The sequence below is a fragment of the Somniosus microcephalus genome, unplaced genomic scaffold (assembly GCF_052327205.1).
Source record: "Somniosus microcephalus isolate GS21.2 unplaced genomic scaffold, FLI_Smic_1.0 unresolved_chr1, whole genome shotgun sequence".
NCBI lineage: Eukaryota > Metazoa > Chordata > Chondrichthyes > Squaliformes > Somniosidae > Somniosus > Somniosus microcephalus.
The window spans coordinates 97120842-97139888 of NW_028225179.1; the positions used below are offsets into that span (position 1 = coordinate 97120842).

General features: G+C 42.0%; 1 pseudogene; it reads left to right on the forward strand.

Moving 5' to 3' along the window:
• Positions 1-3968: 3968 nt before the first annotated feature.
• Positions 3969-19047, forward strand: part of LOC147095631 (uncharacterized) — a 50751-nt pseudogene continuing 35672 nt past the window's right edge.

Below are 19047 nucleotides of genomic sequence, written 5' to 3' on the forward strand. Positions count from 1 at the left end.
ATTAACTATGGGTGGATCAGCAACATCAGTTTTAGACCAGGAAAAACATATGGTAAGCTATCACACGATGTGTATGGAGGGCCAGAAATTAGCAAATCGGCCGCCCTTATTGCACCCAGACCCAAATTACTTTCTGTTCAAATCCATTTAAATTAAAATCGGCCGGATTCTATGACAGGTTCATATCATAAAAATAATTTTTTCGTCCGGAGGCAGGTTGAAAATTCACACATGTGTTTCAGTTCAGCTATTATTATTCTTTTCCTCACAGAATAAATAAGCGATGGGCATGCTTAAGTAAATGTAGCTTTTCAGCATTCCAAAGGTTATCGACAGAGTGGGAGAGAAAGAGAGAGAGACTTGAAAGACAAGAAAAACATAATTAATTATCATACAAATAAACTGTCGATCTATCATTCTCTGAAGATAAAGAGATTTCCAAAATTAACTTCCTTCATTTTGGAGCTAATTTGGTGACAATTATGATTCTCCCCCAAAAATGTTGCGACCTCTCCAAATGCATTACCCACATGGCAGCGGCGGATCTACTGATATTTGAATTCGTTTTGTCTGAGATTAAAGATGCTTATTTTCCATGTTAATTTCTGAATTTCACTCCTATTTGTGTCTCAATCTCTCGCTGCCTCTTGCTTCGACTGAATATTCAGTCTGGTTAACTGTGACTTTCACTTTTGAGTGATGTGTCATTATTATTGCTAAAAGTTGTGAACAAATTATTGCACCCAAAAAAACTGCGGCATGTTTTTTTTAAAATTCGTTTCGGGATATGGGCATCGATGGCAAGGTCAGCATTTAGTACCCATCCCTAGTTGCCCTTGAGAAGCTGGTGGTAAGCCACCTTTTTGATCCGCTGCAATCCGTGTGGTGAAAGTAGGATGGTGTGGAAATCATTGATGAAGCTGCTGATTATGCTTGGGCCTATGACACTGTCCTGAGGAACTCCTGCAGCGATGTCATGGGGATGAGATGATTGATCTCCAACCACCACAACCACCTTCTTTTGTGCTAGGTATGACTCCAGTCAGTAGAGAGTTTTCTGCCTGATTCCCATTGACTCCAATTTTAAGAGAGCTCCTTGCTCTTACACTTGGTCAAATGCCGCATTAATTTCAAGGGCATTTACTCTCACCTCACATCTGGAATTCTGCTTTTATTTCTATGTTTAGACCAAGGCTATAATGCGGTCTGGAGCCAAGTGGTCCTGCTGGAACCCAAACTGAGCATCAGTGAGCAGGTTATTGATGAGTAAGTGCTGCTTGATAGCACTGTCGCTGAGACTGTCCATCACTTTGCTGATGATGGAGAGTAGACTGATCAGACAGTAATTGGTGGGATTGGATTATTCCTGTTATTTTTGGACAGGACATACCTGGGCAGTTATCCACATTGTCGGGTAGATGCCAGTGTTATACCTGTACTGGAACAGCTTGGCTAGATGCGAGGCTGGTTCAGGAGCATAAGTCTTCAGCACAACAGCCGGGTTGTTGTCGGGGCCCATAGCCATTGCTATATCCCTAATTACCTTTGAGAAGCTGTTTATCGGTATCACGTGGAGTGAAGCAAATTGGCTGAGGACTGGCTTCTGTAATGGTGAAAACCTCGGGAGGAGGCCAAAATGGATCATCCATTCGGCACTTCAGGCTGAATATGGTTGCAATCGTTTCAGCCTTGTCTTTTGCACTCACGAGCTGGGCTCCACCATCATTGGTGATGGGCATGTCCATGCAGCCTGCTCCTCCCGTTAGTTGTTTAATGGTACACCAGCATTCACGACTGGACTTGGCAGGACTACAGAGCTTGACACGTTGGTTGTGGGATCGCTTAGCTCTGTCTATAGCATGCAGCTTCTGCTGCGTAGCATGCATTTCGTCCTGTGTTGTAGCTTCACCAGGATCTTACATCATGTTTAGGTACGCCTGGTGCTGCTTCTGGCGCTCTCTTCTACTCTCCTCATTGAACCAGGGTTGATCCCCTGGTTTTATGGTAATGGCAGAGTGAGGGATATGCCAGGCCATGACGTTACAGGTGGTGGTGAAATACAATTCTGCTGCTGCTGATTGCTCTCAGAGCCTCATGGATACATGGTATTAAGCTGCTAGATCTGTTCTGACTCTATCCTATTTAGCACGGTGGTTGTGTCACACAGCATGATGGAGGGTGACTCAGTGTGAAGACGGGACTTTATTGCCACAAGGATTGTGCAGCGTTCACTCCTACCAATGCTGTCATGGACAGATGCACTTTTGACACGCAGATTAATGAGGATGAGGCTAAGTATTTTTTTTTGTCTGTATTGTTTCTCACACCACATGCCGGAAGCGCAGTCTGGCTGCTATATCTTGTAGCACTCGGGCAGCTCGGTCAGTAGTGGTCCTACCGAACCACTCTATTTGATGCATGTTGAGGAACCTGCTCAGAGTAGGTCCTGTGACCTTGTTACCCTCAGTGCTTCTTCCAAGTGGTGTTCAACATGGCGGAGTACTGATGCATCAGCTGAGGGAGGATGGTAGCTGGTAATCAGCAGGAGATTACCTTCCACCTGTTTGACCTGATGCCATGGGACTTGATGGTGTCCGGAGTCAATGTTGAAGACTGCCAGGCCAGTCCCTTCGGACTGTATACCAGTGTGTCACCATCTGTGGTGGGTCTGTCCTGCCGGTGGTATAGCACATACATAGGCATGGTGATGGAGGATTCTGGGACATTGTGTGAAAGTTATGATTCTGTGAGTATCATTATGTCAGGCTGTTGCTTGACTAGTTTGTTGGACAGCTCTCCCAAATTTGGTGCACTTCCTCAGATGTTAGTTAGGAAGGCTTTTCAGGTTCGACTGAACTGGGTATACCTTTGTTGTGTCCGAATCCGGTTCCGAGGTCAGCGCAGGGTGGTCCGTCTGGTTTTGTTTTTATTAATTCTTTGTTACATCTGAGTGGCTTGCTACGCCATTTCCGAGGGCAGTTAAGCATCAAACACATTGCTTTAGAACTCGAGTCACATATAGGTTTAATCACCAAAAGGAGTTACTGCACTTCAATAGAACAAGTGAAAACTACATGTTTACAGCAGTTGCCTCATGTTGTAGAAATTCGTTTGCAAGTCTTGTGGTAAAGCCGTGGTATAATTATTTTTAAATGGAATGATACTTTAAATATTTTCCCACCACATATGGAGTCATCTCTCTCAATTAACTCATTTTAAATGCTCCAGACACAGATGGATATATGTTTCTGTTCCTGTGCCCTGGACTATTGGATTGCATCGGTACAGTGAGTTGAGGAAAATTGGGGAAGGTGGAGCTCACGCCCCTAATGGACATACACGAATTTCAGCCCATTGCTATAAATGATATATAACTAGGGAACAGGCTATCCTAGATTGAGTATTGTGCAATGAGAAGGGGTTAATTAGTAATCTTGTTGTGCGGGATCCTTGGGGGAAGAGTGACCATGACACGATAGAATTCTTCATTAAGATGTAAGTGAAGAATTCCAATCCGAAACTAGGGTCCTAAATCTAAACAAGGGAAACTACGAAGGTATGAGGAGTGAGTTGGCTATGATAGATTTGGGAGCTTCATGAAAAGTCATGACGGTGGATAGGCAATGGCTAATAGTTAAGGAACGAATGCATGATTTGCAACAGTTATACATTCCTTTCTGGCACAAAAACACAAAACAAAAAGCGGCCCAACGATGGCGAACAAAAGAAATTAAAGATCGTTTTTGATTCAAAGAGGAGTCATATAAAGTTGTCAGATTAAGTAGCAAGCCTGAGGATTGGGAGCAGTTTGGAGATCAGAAAGCAAGGACCAATAGACTGATAAAGAGGGGATAAATAAAGTCAGGGAGTTAACTTGCAAGGAGCATAAAAGCGGATTGTTAAACTTTTACAAGCATGTAAAAAGGAAAAGATTAGTGAAGACAAATGTTGGCCCCGTACAGTCAGAAATGGGAGAATGTATAATCGGGAACAAGGAAATGTCTGATCAAATAAACAAATACTTTGATTCTGTCTTCTCGGAAGAGGACACAAACAACTTCCCAGCAAAGCTATTGAACCAAGGGTCTAGTAAGAAGGAGGAATTAATAGAACTTAGTGTAAGTATAAGAATAGTACTGGAGAAATTAATGGGACTGAAAGCCAATAAATTCCCAGGGCCAGATACTCTGCATCCCAGAGTACTAAAAGAGGTAGCCATGTAAATCGTGGATGCATTAGTTGTCATCTTCCAAATTCTATAGATTATGGAACAGTTCCAGCAGATTGGAGGGAGGCAAATGGAACCCCACTATTTAAAAAAAGGAGGGAGAGAGAAAACAGGGAATTTCAGAACGGTTAGCCTAATATCAGTAGTAGGGAAAAATGATAGAATCTATTATAAAGGATGTGACAACAGGACACTTAGAAAATATCAACGGGATTCGACAAATTCAACATGGATTTATGAAAGGGAAATCGTGTTTGACAAACCTACAGGAGTTTTTTTGAGGATGTAACTGGTAGAATTGATAAGGGAAATACAGTGTATGTGATGTATTTGGATTTTCAGAATTCCTTTGATAATGTCCCACATAAGAGGTTAGTATGGAAAATTAAAGCACATGGGATTGGGGGTAATATACTGGCATGGATTGAAAATTGGTTAACAGACAGGAAACAGAGAGTAGGAAAAAATGGGTCTTTTTTGAGGTGGCAGGCGGTAGCTAGTGTAGTACTGCAGGGATCAGTTCTTGAGCCCCAGCTATTCACATTATTTATCAATGATTTGGATGAGGGATCCAAATGTAATATTTCCAAGATTGCTGACAACATGAAACCAGGTGGGATTGTGAGTTGTGAGGAGAATGCAAAGAGGCTTCAAGGCGATTTAGACAAGTTGAGTGAGAGGACAAATGCATGGCAGATGCAGTATAACGTGGATAAATGTGAAGTTACCCACTTCGGTAGGAAAACAGAAAGGTAGAGTATTATTTAAATGTTGATAGATTGGGAATGTTAATGTACAGAGGGACCTGGGTGCCCTTGTTCACCAGTCACTGAAAGCAAACATGTAGATGCAGCAAGCATTTAGGAAGGCAAATAGTATGTTGGCCTTCATTGCAAGAGTATTTGAGTACAGGAGCAAGGATGTCTTACTACAGTTATACAGGTGAGACCACACCTGTAGAGCTGTGTGTAGTTTTGGTCTCCTTAACTAAGAAAGGATATACTTGCCATAGAGGGAGTGCAGCGAAGGTTCACCAGACTGATTCCTGGGATGGCAGGACTGTCATATGAGGAGACATTGGGTCGACTAGGCCTGTATTCACTAGAGGTCAGAAGAATGAGAGGGAATATAGGATATTTAGGACTGAGATGAGGAGAAATTGCTTCAATCAGAGGGTGTTGAACCTGTGGAGTTCTCTACCACAGAAGGCTGTAGAGGCCAAGTCACTGAATATATTTTAGAAGGAGATAGATTTCTAGACACAAAATGGATCAAGGGATATGGGGAGAAAGCGGGAATATGATATTGAGATAAAGGATCAGCCATGATCATATTGAATGGCGGAGCAGGCTCGAATGGCCGGATGGCCTACTCCTGCTCCTAGGTTTCAATGTCTATGTTTTCTATAAGGAGACAAGATGTCTTCTGGCGAATTAACTCTCTGCCCGGCTTCATGTATCACTGTGCCCTGGTGATTCAATAACTCTAGGAACAGGAGTAGAACAATCTGCCCACTATCTTCTCTTGAAACCACCAAGAGCAATTTGCTCTGATGTGAAAAGTGCTAACCTTAAATGGCCTTAAGCTTCGTAAATTAAATAACTCTGTTAATTTTTTTTAAAAAGCTTATACTTACTAATTTGTTATTGGATTGACACTATTAATATTTCATGAACAAATCTAAGAGTTAACTCTGTTAGATATTTTTTAGAGTCTCCACACAGACAAGGATAGATATCCCTGTCCCTGTGCATGGGGCTATTGGATAGCCTCAGCACATTGACTTCAGGAAACTTTGGCAAGAAGGAGGAGCTCACGCCCCTAATGCACCTCCCGAAATTTGGCTCTCTTATTTAAATGTTCATAAAATTGGCAGGTTTCCTTCAGGTCACTTACCAATCTCTGCCCGGTTTCCTGTATTCACTCTGCCCAGACGATTCAATCACCCAGGCACAGCCGTGGGAACATCAGCCCAAGTTCCTCTCGAGACATCATTCATAGCATTTTGTTCTGATTTGAAAAACCCCAACATAAAAAGGCCTAAAGCTTCACTAATTTAAATAACTATTAAACTAACAAAGCTGTCAGTCAGCTATATGCCTGAACAAACCACACAGCATATACATACTTCAACTGAGCGGCCTGGTTCCGCCCTCAACCCCACAATAAACTGAACAATCATAACACAAGTGTGTTGAGAAAATATGGGACATGATGTCTGCGAGTGAAGCTCATTTTAACCGCTTCTGTACCATGACAGCATTAAAGTACCCGGGACCAAGGTAAATTGTAGAATAAATATGGTCAAATTTGTGTTGCAGTTTTCGATCTGTCCAAACCTGCATTGGACGTTATGTAAGCGGAGTGACCAATTGGAATTTATTGTAAACAGAACATGCTGGATATTCACTTTTACTGCCTGGGCATTAAACAGTCATTGAATTTAAAGAGAGGAAGATCAGTTGGGTTATGTAAGGAGCTTAAAATCCAGGCAATAAGAATAATATCTATCGCTACATTTCCACGCGAATCTCTCTAAATCTGCCAGCAACCATTCTGGCCACAACTATACTAGGGTAAAAAACAAACTTAAGTTTCTGTTGGATATTCAATGGCAGCAGGATTGTTCTGGTGAAGCAGACCTCATCAGACGTTCGTAGAATCTTAGTTCAAGTAGGACCGGGAAAGTTGAATAATTATTCTCTCCCTAATCTGGTGCCTATTATATCAGCCCTCCTGCTGCTCAGATTGTTTGTGAGATCCCAAGGTGTCTCAAGATGACTGTCTATAAGAAAATTACTCATCGCTTCCAAGTATGTGCATGTGAATCGTTTTGAAATATTTTCAAAAACGTATTGAGAGAATTCATCTTCACAAATCGTTCATTTTATTCCCACTAATTTTATCTGTAATCGCCCACCATATAAACATCTCAAGCCTGACTTACCGACTCTACACACCAAGCCCACAGCCCTAGCCGCCTTATTGGAAATTCATGCTTGTGTTGCCCAGACTGTGGTAATCTTTCCATTTAAATAGTGGATGATGAATAATGAGTTGAGGGCGTTGTTTTACAGTCTGTGGTACTGGGCAGTACTCGGAGCAAGAAAGTTGCAGTTCTGCATCATACAGACAAGGAAGGTCCCCGGTTCTATCCCTGGTCTGAGCTGAGTTAGGGAGTTAAAAATTTTAGGATATGGGGAAATAGGTTTAAAATTCGTCGTGTGTCTATTAGAAGAGAATTTGTTTGGTATGGTTACTGGATTCCCTGTCCACAACAGCTGCCAATTTATTGTAAAGTCCCAAATCTGCCATCTTTACTATTGTACTACATGTGTTGCGGTAAGCTTTCTGTAGTGGATGAAATTTTACCGACAGACGGCAGCATTTTACTATCACAACTCACCAGAGCCATCTATAGGACACACAGCTGGTTCTGATACAGTTGCTGAGAACCAGCTCTGAGCAGTTATTGGCTCCCCTGAGTCATATTTTAAAATGAGTCCTTTTAATATAATTGAATTAACTTCATAATCTGCGCAAAGTGATATTTAATCAGATTATTTAACTCATCTCTTGTAAGGGGTTTTCGATCGAGAGGTATCGCAGAGATTTCTCTCTATAGAGGCCTTTCTCTCTTGCGCAGTAAAGCCTTGAGTGGTTCGACCCACTCGCCCCTTAGATTATGTACTCTGGACTTTGGGGCAGAAACTACACTGTAGAGAAAACTCTTGTAGACCAAGTTTGATGAAAACGAAATGAAATTTTATTGCATAAGGAAAAATAAGTCAAATGCAAGCAATTAAGAGAGTACATGGGAGGGAAAAACACAAACAAATCATAACGACACAATACTAACTAAGGCAAATACAGGCATCTTATACTCTACAAAGATCATCATGAAATAAGGAAACACACGGAACATCGAGGGACAACAACTCATGTTAATTGTACCCTTAAATCCACCCCCTTTAAAACCTATCTAGATCTGATTGTGAAGGGCCAGAAACATGCTCAACAATCCAAATAGGAATTGCAAGGTTTTGAAATCGATTCTGTCTTTTGATCCCTTCAGGCGTCCTGTCACCTCGTGGTTCATGGAGCCCCAGCGAGCTGCGCCACACCTCTCTCCTGAGGTGGGGGTCGGGGGCGGCTGGACACCGGCTGGCCTGGATGTCGACGCGGTCGAGGATCATCGGCTCGACCCTGGTCAGAGGAGCCTTGGGCTGGCCCCCATAGATTTCTTTAGTTCGTTATTGTCTCTTCCCGAGCCAGAGTGGCTGGAAGGTTTCTTCTCTCGGGGTTTTATTTTTTTGTCTCTTCTCCCAAGTTGGACAATGGCCTCTCATTTCATCAACGGCCCAGGGTTGGTCGATGATCTCCCGATACTATACCCCGGGGCAGGACGCCGGCTTTGAACAACCTTCTTGATGTTGGCTTAATCTCCTTCTTCTTCCTCCGATGGTGGAGAGGAGTTCGTTGACCTTCTCCCCAACCAACTCCTCTTTGCCTAGCTCAAAAGCTGGACCGGCCTGCAAGCTGGAAAGCCAACCAACTAACGAAGAAGCAGCAACCTGCTTCAACTGCCAAGAAGCTCACCAACTGCCGAATTCTTACCCGAGTGTTCCAGTTATACCTTTTCTCCAGAAGCTTCTGTCTCCCGCCCAAAATCAGGTTAGTCTTTGTTTAACTTTTGGCGGGCTGGGAGCACAGCGGGGCAGTTATTATATTTTAAAATATTTGATATGACCGGTAAAGGCCCATCTCTGGTCTGGAATGACCTTCATTGTTTTAATGTCCTGCTGATCTCGTTATCGAGTCCTTGGTGTTGTTCTCATGAATACGAAATTTTCCCCTTTTGTCTGGGTCAACATTTAGATGGCCTCTGTCTCCAGGCCGATCTTGACTGGATCTGCATCCAATCCATATGTATATGTGGGTGTCTGGTTTCGTTCTCTCAGAAACGGCTTCCAGAACTTACTGTGGGTTGAATCCAGAAAGCTGTCTGAGGATTCGCAGGTACCATTTTAAAGTGTCCCAATAAGCCGGTCACGTGGTATGGCGGCCATTATTATGCCCCTTTTTCTGGGCTTCTTTTAAAACAGTCTTTAAAATCATGGCCTCTTCTGCCATTTGACCCTTATTAATACAAAGTTCAATTTTGCGAATCCTACACTCTGAACTTAGTTTGCGCCACTGCATAAATCACTGTGTTGGTGCAGGAACTCAAACGCTGGAGCATATATCCGGTTTGTTCCATGATAGTGAACGGGTCAATGTAATCTGTTTGGAGCAACTGAGCATCTGTAATTTGTACACATACTACATAGAGGAAATTTCCCACCCATAGCACGAGAAAACTGCCCGAAATTGCGGCCAGTAAGATGATGGATTTCCTCCGGTTCTCCATCTCTGGATCATTGTGGCTCTTAGACGTCTTGCTGCCTCAGAGTCCTCTTCTGACTCTACCTGCCCATATAATGTGCTGATGGTCAATGCATTTAGCAGTACAATCAAAAAAAATGGAGCGAAAGGGGTTAAGATTGTGTAAAGCCAGTGATAAGCCATCCAAATGGGCAAGGTATAGAAGGTGGATTTTGCAACACAGAACCATTGTAGCGTATCAAATATTTCTCAATCTTCATTTATAAAGTAACCTGGAATGCTTTTTTTAAATGCCCACCCCACACACCATTGTTATAATCACAGCCGCATTTCTTTTGGTGCAATATTTTGTTCTCAGCTTCTGGCAATAAATGGCGATGAATCGATCAAGTTAACTTTTAACCAGACAGAACAATCAATAGCATCAAGTATCAGGGTGAGATTGAGACTGCAAATGGGTGTGTAGTCCAGGAATGAACGTGCAAAATAAATCCCTTTAATCTCATACAGAATTATTTAAATAATAGGACCATTAGATCGGCAACTGCCACGGCCACCAAGTAACAGGTGATGCACTTGGAGTGACCGCATTTTCCACGGGAAAGAATCACGATTGTCACCAAATTAGCTGCAAGACAGATGGGACAACAAGAAAACAATAATTGTTCTCAGAACAAAAGGACCGGCAGGTGATGAAAATGTATATAGTTACAGCTCACCATTGTCTATTATACAACTCATTCTCTCTCTCTCTGACTCTATCTCATTATCTATCTCGCTCTGTGTTGCTTTGGCACCCTGCCACTGTTTCTGACAATCTTTCTGTTTTCCTCTCTATCTGTGGTTCTCCTGCTTCTCTCTATATCAGTCTCACTTTGTTTCTATGTCGCTAAAATTAAATCTCTCATTCGCTCTGTCTCTCTCTTTAGCTGGGATTTTCTATAAGTGGTATTTTAGGCCAAAATGTCTATGGAGAATGAAGTGAAAAGAATCCCGAGATGCAGGCATTCGTTGGCAGGACCATCAGAAGTTAAATGGCAATGAGGGAACTAAAGTTAACAAATGGATAGAGTAGAGTTAATTTCACCGGATATAACTTTTGTGGGCGTTAATGGCAAGGCTGACATGTATTACCCATTCCTAGTTGACCAAATAAAATGCCCTGGTTTGCCAGACCGCTTCCCGAAACAGTTACATGACAAACAGCGTTGGTGTGGGACTTGAGTAGCCTGTAGACCAGATGGGTAAGGACAACAGCTTTCCTTCACTAAAGGACATTACTGTGCCAGTTGGAGTTTATCGACAATACGAGACATTCATTTTCATTTTATTACAATGTTTATTTTATTTCCAAACTTTTGTTTAACTGAATTCAATTTCTCATCCTGCTATTTTGGGATTTGAACTCAAGATTTCTGTATTCTTCGTCCATATCTCTGGATTATTAATTCAATACTTTAAACAATGTTCTTTCCATGGCCTCCAGAAGACTGACCACCCATAACAACATGAAATCCTACTTCAGTGAGTGTTTACTCTGTCAGGTATCCTGCACAACTGCGTGATAGGAAATGGAATTAGCTTCGTGCTACCTGCGAAGTAATATTAGAGCAAAGTGTCCATGCGTTTCAGGTGAGTCCTTCTGTTGTCCTGGCTCCCATCCATTGGAAAAGAGGGAACACAAATTGACCACGTTTCGGAGAAGAGCAGTACTTCCGGGAGGTTTAATGTCTCGGTGGATAAACACATCCTTCAAAGCATCACTTAGTTTCTCACTCTTTCTCTCTCGGGGGTTAAATTCGTTTTTGATCACCAGGTGAAAAACGGGCGAATGGTTGGCACACGCCGTTTTTCTTACCATAGAATTAAATAGAAAACAAACTCAGCGAGGCATGAAGCAAGCTGACAGTTCGTTAGCACCGTGTTACACCTGCTGATAAAAGTTAAGTTTACACTTCAGTCTCTCAATTTCCTTTGACTAAATCTTTGCTTTCCCGCGTTCTACATTTCTGACTCTGTCCCTCTCTAACCTTCTCTCTCCCTTTCTCCGTTTCTGACTCTGTGGTTGAAATTGGTCTCGGACGGTAGCGCAAAACTGGCGATCGTGAATTGGCACCAGATTCCTCCCGCTCCTGATTTTCTTTTCATTTGATTTGAATGCTATAGAATACTGGAGGCGTAGTGAAACGGGCTGGGATTCACTGTGAGCCCATCTCGCGCTGCTGGTGAAGACCAATTCCACCCCCAGTACTGCGAGGCTGTAATAAAATTTGTTAAAATTGTTGTTGCTGAAACTACAGAGACAATTGTAACTTCCCTGGGAATTTCTATGACGTTATTGCGTAAAGGTTTATGTTGAAGGTGGTGATATTTTTTTGATCTCAATAATGATGAGCTGTACAAGCAATCTCCTGAAAACAAACAGGCCACAGAATCACCAAGAGCAGTGATACAGGTTAACCCCGAAATACATTGACAACTGATGGTAATGACTTACCAAAAATACCAAAGACTGTCCGCTAGATTTTCCGGGAGCTGTCAGGTGAGGTTTCAGGCGTACGGGGGGGGACGGGAAATACCGACTTTGGGGGCCCCACCACCATCGCGCCCAAAACCCCACACCACATAAGTTTCAGGGTCGGCGGGTACCTGCCCCGCACTGGGACCCGCCGAAACCAGGCGGGAAGGGATTAGTGCCCATTAACTGCCTGTTAACAGGAAGTTAACAGGCAGTTTTTAGCCTAATCCCCATTTTGAGGGGTTTCGTGTGGGTTTCCCGATGGCTCCAAACCACGCCAGGTTGGAGCAGCGGGCCATCGGGTTGAATGATGTCGGCGCTCAGGTGAGTGTTGGGAGCATGAGTGTAAAGGTAAGTGTGTTTGATGTGTCTAAAGTGTGTAAAGAACTATTACTTACCTTTACTTACCTTCACAGCCTTTCTTCCTCTAGGCGTCGGGAGCGCATCAGTCAGCCGGAACTTAAAGCTGAACGGCTGCGATCTGTCAAAAGTGACAGCCTGCAGCTTTTAGTGCTGCTGAGATTTCTAACTGAGTATGCGTAGAAGGACTCAGCTTAGAAATTAGAGTGTCAGTGTTTCCCAGCTTCAAACAGCTGTGAGACACTGATATTTCATCTGTCAGAAATCTTGACAGATGAAATTGCAGTCTGCGACGTCACCTGTTGCCGGCTGGCCCTTAATTGGCCAGCTGAGCCCGTTGGGCGGGTTCAACAAGGTCAATCAAGGGAAAATCGCGCGGATTGCCGGACGTCAAAGTAGGCGTGTCAGAAAGCTGAAAGGGCAAGTCCCGCCTTCTTCCCGACAAGTTCCGCAAAATCGACCCACGTGAGAATTGGGCAGTAAACGGCTTCAATCTAGGCAAGAATTGGTCGATCCATCTCTTTTGGTCACACGATGCCGGTGCTGCAGGCAGCAGCTCAAATTGACAAGAAGGTGAAGCCGCCTCAATCCAAACCTTTACTTATATATGAGTGAAATCTCATGTGAGATAATGCCAGAACTTCGAGCCCCAACGGGTGTGTCCACGCTGGGTACTCACCCATAGGCCCAGTGAAAGTGCTGGTTTCGTGCATGCACTTCGCATGTGCAGGAATCCGGAACTTCCGTTCTCTTAATGGAAGGGGGTCATAGGTCAAACCCATGTGCCGGAGAGGCAGTGCGTATGCCCGGAACTCCCATTTTTTTTGCAGGTTTCTCTGGGAGAGTAAGTCTCCCGGAGCTACGCTTGTAAAAAGCATTCGCAAGGCCTGCTTTTAACAAGGTAAGTGGTGAATTAAGTTAAATTTAAACTGTTTTTCCACAGGTTTATTATTTTTAAATACTTTAAAGAAAGGTACGTTTATTTTTAGCCACGTTAGAAACTAAAAATTAATTTTTTCAAAGATTTAAATTATTGATTAAAATAGTTAATTTATGTAATTTATATTTATATTAAAAATTTGATTTAAAAAAAATATTTGAAGTTTTAGGGGTGTTTTGGGGCTGAATTGTATTCATAGGTTTGACAGGCCTGTCAAAATTTTGAATAGAGATTCCCTGCTGCCATTGGCTCTCCATGGCCCACGTGATCCCAAGGGAAGCTTTGAGCTAACTGTGCCCCTGGGATACACAAGCACTGTGCGCCGGCAGTTGGAGCACGCCCAGGATCATAATCCCACGCGGGCCCACAGTACAACGGCCAGCGCATTAGCTAACTGTAGGTCGGAGGCTTGCACCCGCAGGAACCCCCGACCCGAATTTCTGGGCCAATTAGATTACAAAATGACTGACATTACTTACGGTCTTTTAAACAAACAGATCAGGCAGCTGCTTTCACTCTAATTATTCTTGGCTATTAGGAGGGTGGAACTTCTGATCAGTGAAACAGTCCAATGAACATTATCCTATTTGCCATATATTCATGTGTGCACTAACTTTACGGAGGTGTTAACCCATTGTCACACTCAGGATTGTCACGATAACTTTGCCACTTGCATTTCCTCAAACAACTCTATAACATTTTTCATCTAGCACTTTTTTTCTATTGATAGATGTTGGCGGTTCTTAATTGACCCACACATTTCAGGGTGCGATCAATTTTATCCTGTTTTAAGCTGCCAGAAACTGTCACAAAACCAATCTAATCGATCCATGTCCTCCTCCATGTTCACTCCCTCTATCGCATTCCTTGGTGAAAAATTGGGCAGAGTACATTTGTCTAATCCCTACCATTCCCTATTCTTCCAGAAGATTAATTTATTTTCCTTCTTTAATGTGTCATCCCCTGTCTTTAACTATAATTTTGCTTTTTATCTGTTGCTAAAGACCTTTACTATTTAACTCGATGTTCCTTGCCAGTCTTCCTTCAGATTATTTATTACCAATACTAATATTGATTGCTTCCAGTCTATAGTTTAATGTACAGTTTGATTTCCTTTTGCATTAGTAATGTCACATTTTTTTACCTATCACTTTCATTTGTGTTTTACTACACATTCTAGCAACACCAGCTTTAAGTGAGCTACCTTTACTTGTAGGAATATGTCTAGGCTGTAAATTAATATTCCGATCTTTGAATGATTGCCACTGTCTTTGCACTGCCTTATTTGTGAACATTTATTTCCACATTCTCATGGATAGTTAACTTTTATTGAAACTACCTTTCGCCAGTTCTGTATCGTTATATTTGATAGTTCTCTCTTCTGTTCAGTTTTAACATAGAATCCAATGATATTTTCCTATACTACAGGCACAGCATAAGGTAAATCTGCACGAGTATTTCTTGAAATCATTGAACCATAATATGCACTTCTGTTCTCATTGATTCTATTAGCTCTTCTCGTTCATCTGTCCATTTCTCTCCCTTCACCTCTCTTGAAGCAAACTGCCTCTAATTATTAAATGACTATCACCGGTGACATATTGATGGATAAGACATATTACCAGTATAATCATGGACCGCTGTGAGACAGAGATGAAGTCAGACAGAGAGAGGATGAGAGATAAAATAATAGATTGCAATTTTCACGACAGGGGGAAATCTAGTGGTATTGGTTCATCCACCCGTTATACACCACGCCCAATGTTCCTTTACAATAAAATCAACTGAACAGGATATCAGGTGCTGTGTATCAGACACAGCCTATCGGTTCCTGCCAGTTTTCCGTCCAGTGACAGTTCATAATTCATCAAACGCCAATCACTGGGCTCCATAAGTTGGAAAATGCTGAGTGATAAATGTGAGCCACACATGGAGCAGGAGTCAGAGAAAGAGAGATAAAGCGAGACTGAGACAGTGGGGTAAATTTAATATTTGCTGCTTGGGCATTAAGCATCATTTGGGCAGAGCACAAGAAGGAACATCTGTCAGGCTGCGTTGTAAACCAGAAACAGAACCTGCTTGATGTTCCTTCCTCTGAAATTAATGTGTGCGATGCTACCAGCCAACTTGTCCTGTTTGTGATGCTCTCAGTATATATGTAAAAGCCCAGTTCTTAAACTGAAAATCTACCCCAGAGTGTCTTTAGTTGTTTAACTTTAACTTACTTTGATCATAAAACAATTGAGTTGCAAATTAACAGCTCAGATTATTACTTGTGTCCATAAACGAAAGACCAATCATTATTTTCAATATTGACAGAGATCCCTTATAATGTTAATCAACAGTGGGACTAAAATGGGGCTCCTCATCCGGTCATGTTAGTCTAATGCTGTCAAATTCAATCTGTCCCACAGTGGTTACGCCAATCTTTCGGACAATGACCCCTTTCTGCTAAACCCCAGAACCATCCCACATTATTATAAAAACCTAGAACCACCCAAAATAGGTTAACAGCTTTACATAGGTACTGGACACTATGGGATAATTGGCAGAGCGGGCTACATTAAGCAAGGAAGTTGGGAAACGTCAACATTAAATTGGCATGACCAACGGCAGGCTCCAAACCTTCCAAGAGAAATAATGAAAAACAGCTTATCAATACAGAAGTCAGTACTTATAACTGCATATTTTGACCGATGTATTCAGGGTGGTAGAGTTTAATCGAGCTTTGAATTAAGTCGTTAGCATTCTGAAAGCTAAGCAAACAGGAAGAGCCAGTTTAACGCAAATTAAGAAGAATTGTGAATTCATCAACTGGTTTGTGGAAAGCAGTGTGGTATAGTTTGTACATAGTATATCTGGGTTAAATTGATGATATCCGGGAAAAACGAGGGATATTGGCATTAATGCAAGGTCATCTTATTTTCGATTGATGCAGAATGAGGCCCGCTACATTCCCTTCATTTATGTGGTGCAACATTTCCAACTACTGCTGAAGTATCCTATGACATACGAGGATCACATGACAGTAGTCTCAGAACTTTATAGGTTCAGAATAAGTGATGTGACCTTGTTTATGAATGCGCCCTCTCAGAGTCTAAAATGCAGCATTACAGTTGCCCATTTGTATTCAATGCCGAGAGCTGACATGGACTGCCGAAGTCTCAGCCCCAATGGGTTTCCTACTTGTGAGGATAAACCTGGATAGATTTACTAGTACCTTTGAAAGGAAGGTTTTAACATCCCTGGGACATTGTGGATATTAATCGCTGGGCCACTTATAATTTAAAATCACAAGACAGTTTTTGCAGAATTCGCTGCAAGAGACATAAACTACTGAGAAGAACGCAATAACACAACTGGAAACAAAGTAATTGAGGATTGTGGAACCCATTAGGAATCGTTTGGAAGAGCAGGACATGGCTGTGTGAAGTGGGGGTAGAGCGGGATGTTTTGGATGGGTAAATGCTCCAAGAAGAGTTTAAGTAAAATAACCAAAATATATGTATTTAGACATTGGAGCAAATTGTGAATAGTTTACTGGACAGTACTGTTCCTCAGGGCTCATAAATTAGATGAAATGGTTACATAATGGGATGTGTAAAATTGGATGAGTGGAACTGATTGAGGATATAAGTTAGAAACAGGAAAATAATTTTCTGAGGTGATAATGGATGAATTGGACTCAATCCAAAGGGTTTGGGAAAGATGCATGCGTGCAGCTAGGAATAACAAAGATCAACGAGGCAGAAATAACCAAAAAGTATCAAACTGGTATCAATGTAAAATCTAGTGAAAGGCAGGAGCGTATAGTTAAGAATACTTAATTGATAGCATCTCTCGGATATTTTGTACTTGTGCCGATACTGATCAATTTTAAAACTGCATTTGGTAGCCTGCTACTGCCCAAGACATTGGAACCCTGCAGGGGGAGATAAGCAAGGAGCTGCAGGCACACCTGATCTTTTGATAAGATAAGCAGAAAGCCAAGAATAGTTTGTATTGACTGTCAAGTATGTCATGATGTTCGGATACTGATGTGAGTGTGTGCACATGTGGTGAAGATACACTGAAGACAGGGTCTCAGACATGCTCAATTACTTGACAACAGCGTGAGATGAAATTGTTTATGTATCTTGGGAGAATGAAAAAACATTTGAATCAAGACACTGACACAAGCTCTGTAGAAAAACCATATTTTTAATGAAACATTCAGGATAGAGATAAACATACTGTTAACTACCAGAAGAATAAAATTAAAATAAAGGCGGCCGTGGAATTTTGTTTCAAAATCAGGTTTTTGTTCTTCAAGTTAACATCTGTGCCCCTCACTGGTTAACTCCACCAACCCACAACAGCATTGCGCATGGGCCAAATGCGAGCCTACAGCCCAGGCCACATCCTCTCAGCAAGGGGTAACCGTGTACCTGTAGTTGTAAAGGTTACCCGCAGCCTTGGGTGCATCACTAATTCATTGTTGAAGGATCAATGCTGATTGAATATGAAATATATAAGAACCCTGTCAATAAACAGGGAGCAAAGATCCAGCAAAAAACAGAGTGTGAGAAGAAATTGAACATAAGAAATACCACAAAATAACTTTGGGAAGGTTTTAGCCACCTTCTTGACTTTTAACTAATCAAATTATTGCACACTAAGTCTTCACTTAATAAGCACATCAGAATTAAACTAGTAATCAAACATCAAAACAAATAGATGTAAGCAAAATGAGAGTTTGGCTAAATTGTCTGCATGCTTGCCTTGAGTCAATTCCCACTCCAAACAGACACGCCACTGTTGTACTGTAGTCTGAGAGGCACCGTTATCTGCATGTTATAAAACAGAGTTGTTGTCTTATTGTTTGGAAATATGTTACGAATGAAAAATAACCAGATTCCTCCCCGACACCTGGCCAAAATTCATCCTTCAATGAACACCAATCTAAACAGCATCATTAACCGTTCACCTCATTGCTATCTGTAGGACGTGGCACTGAATGAATTGGTTTCCAAGTTACCCTGCAAAACAGCACTGCACTTCAAATGCTTTGTGTTTTGAGTGCTGCTGGAGTTTTGGTAAGTGGGAGAAAAATCATTTAAGTGTATTTTGTGAATGTTAGTGTGTTAAAAAGTCAATTATTTGAAGTAAGTTTAATTTTTTAAGGGTATATTAAACTATAGGGCAGTTTAAACCGGAAGTAGAATCCGGGTATAAAAGGGGCGGGGCTAGTGCTGTGCACGGAGTGCTTTGTGCATTGAGTGCTGCTCTGCTGGAGTTTTGGTAAGTGGGAGATTCGGGCAAGTGGGAGGTGAGGGTGTGTTTTTTGCTCTGTTTTTCCCCCCACTCACAGGCTTAGACAGCACTGCGGAAGCGGAGCAGCGAGACGAGTCAACCAAAGAGGGCCCACAGACAGTATTCAAGGAGGAGGTTGGTGATCAGCTGGTTGGTTGGCTTTCTTCCTTCTCTTCTCTTTTATACCTTTAAGTTGGTAAGTCCTATTGAATAGTGGTGTGATATTATCATCTATATCCGGGCAGGGACTTCATAACTAATAATAAGAAATGTAATTAATTATATAGAATGGAGCAGGTGATGTGTTACTGTTGCGTGATTTGG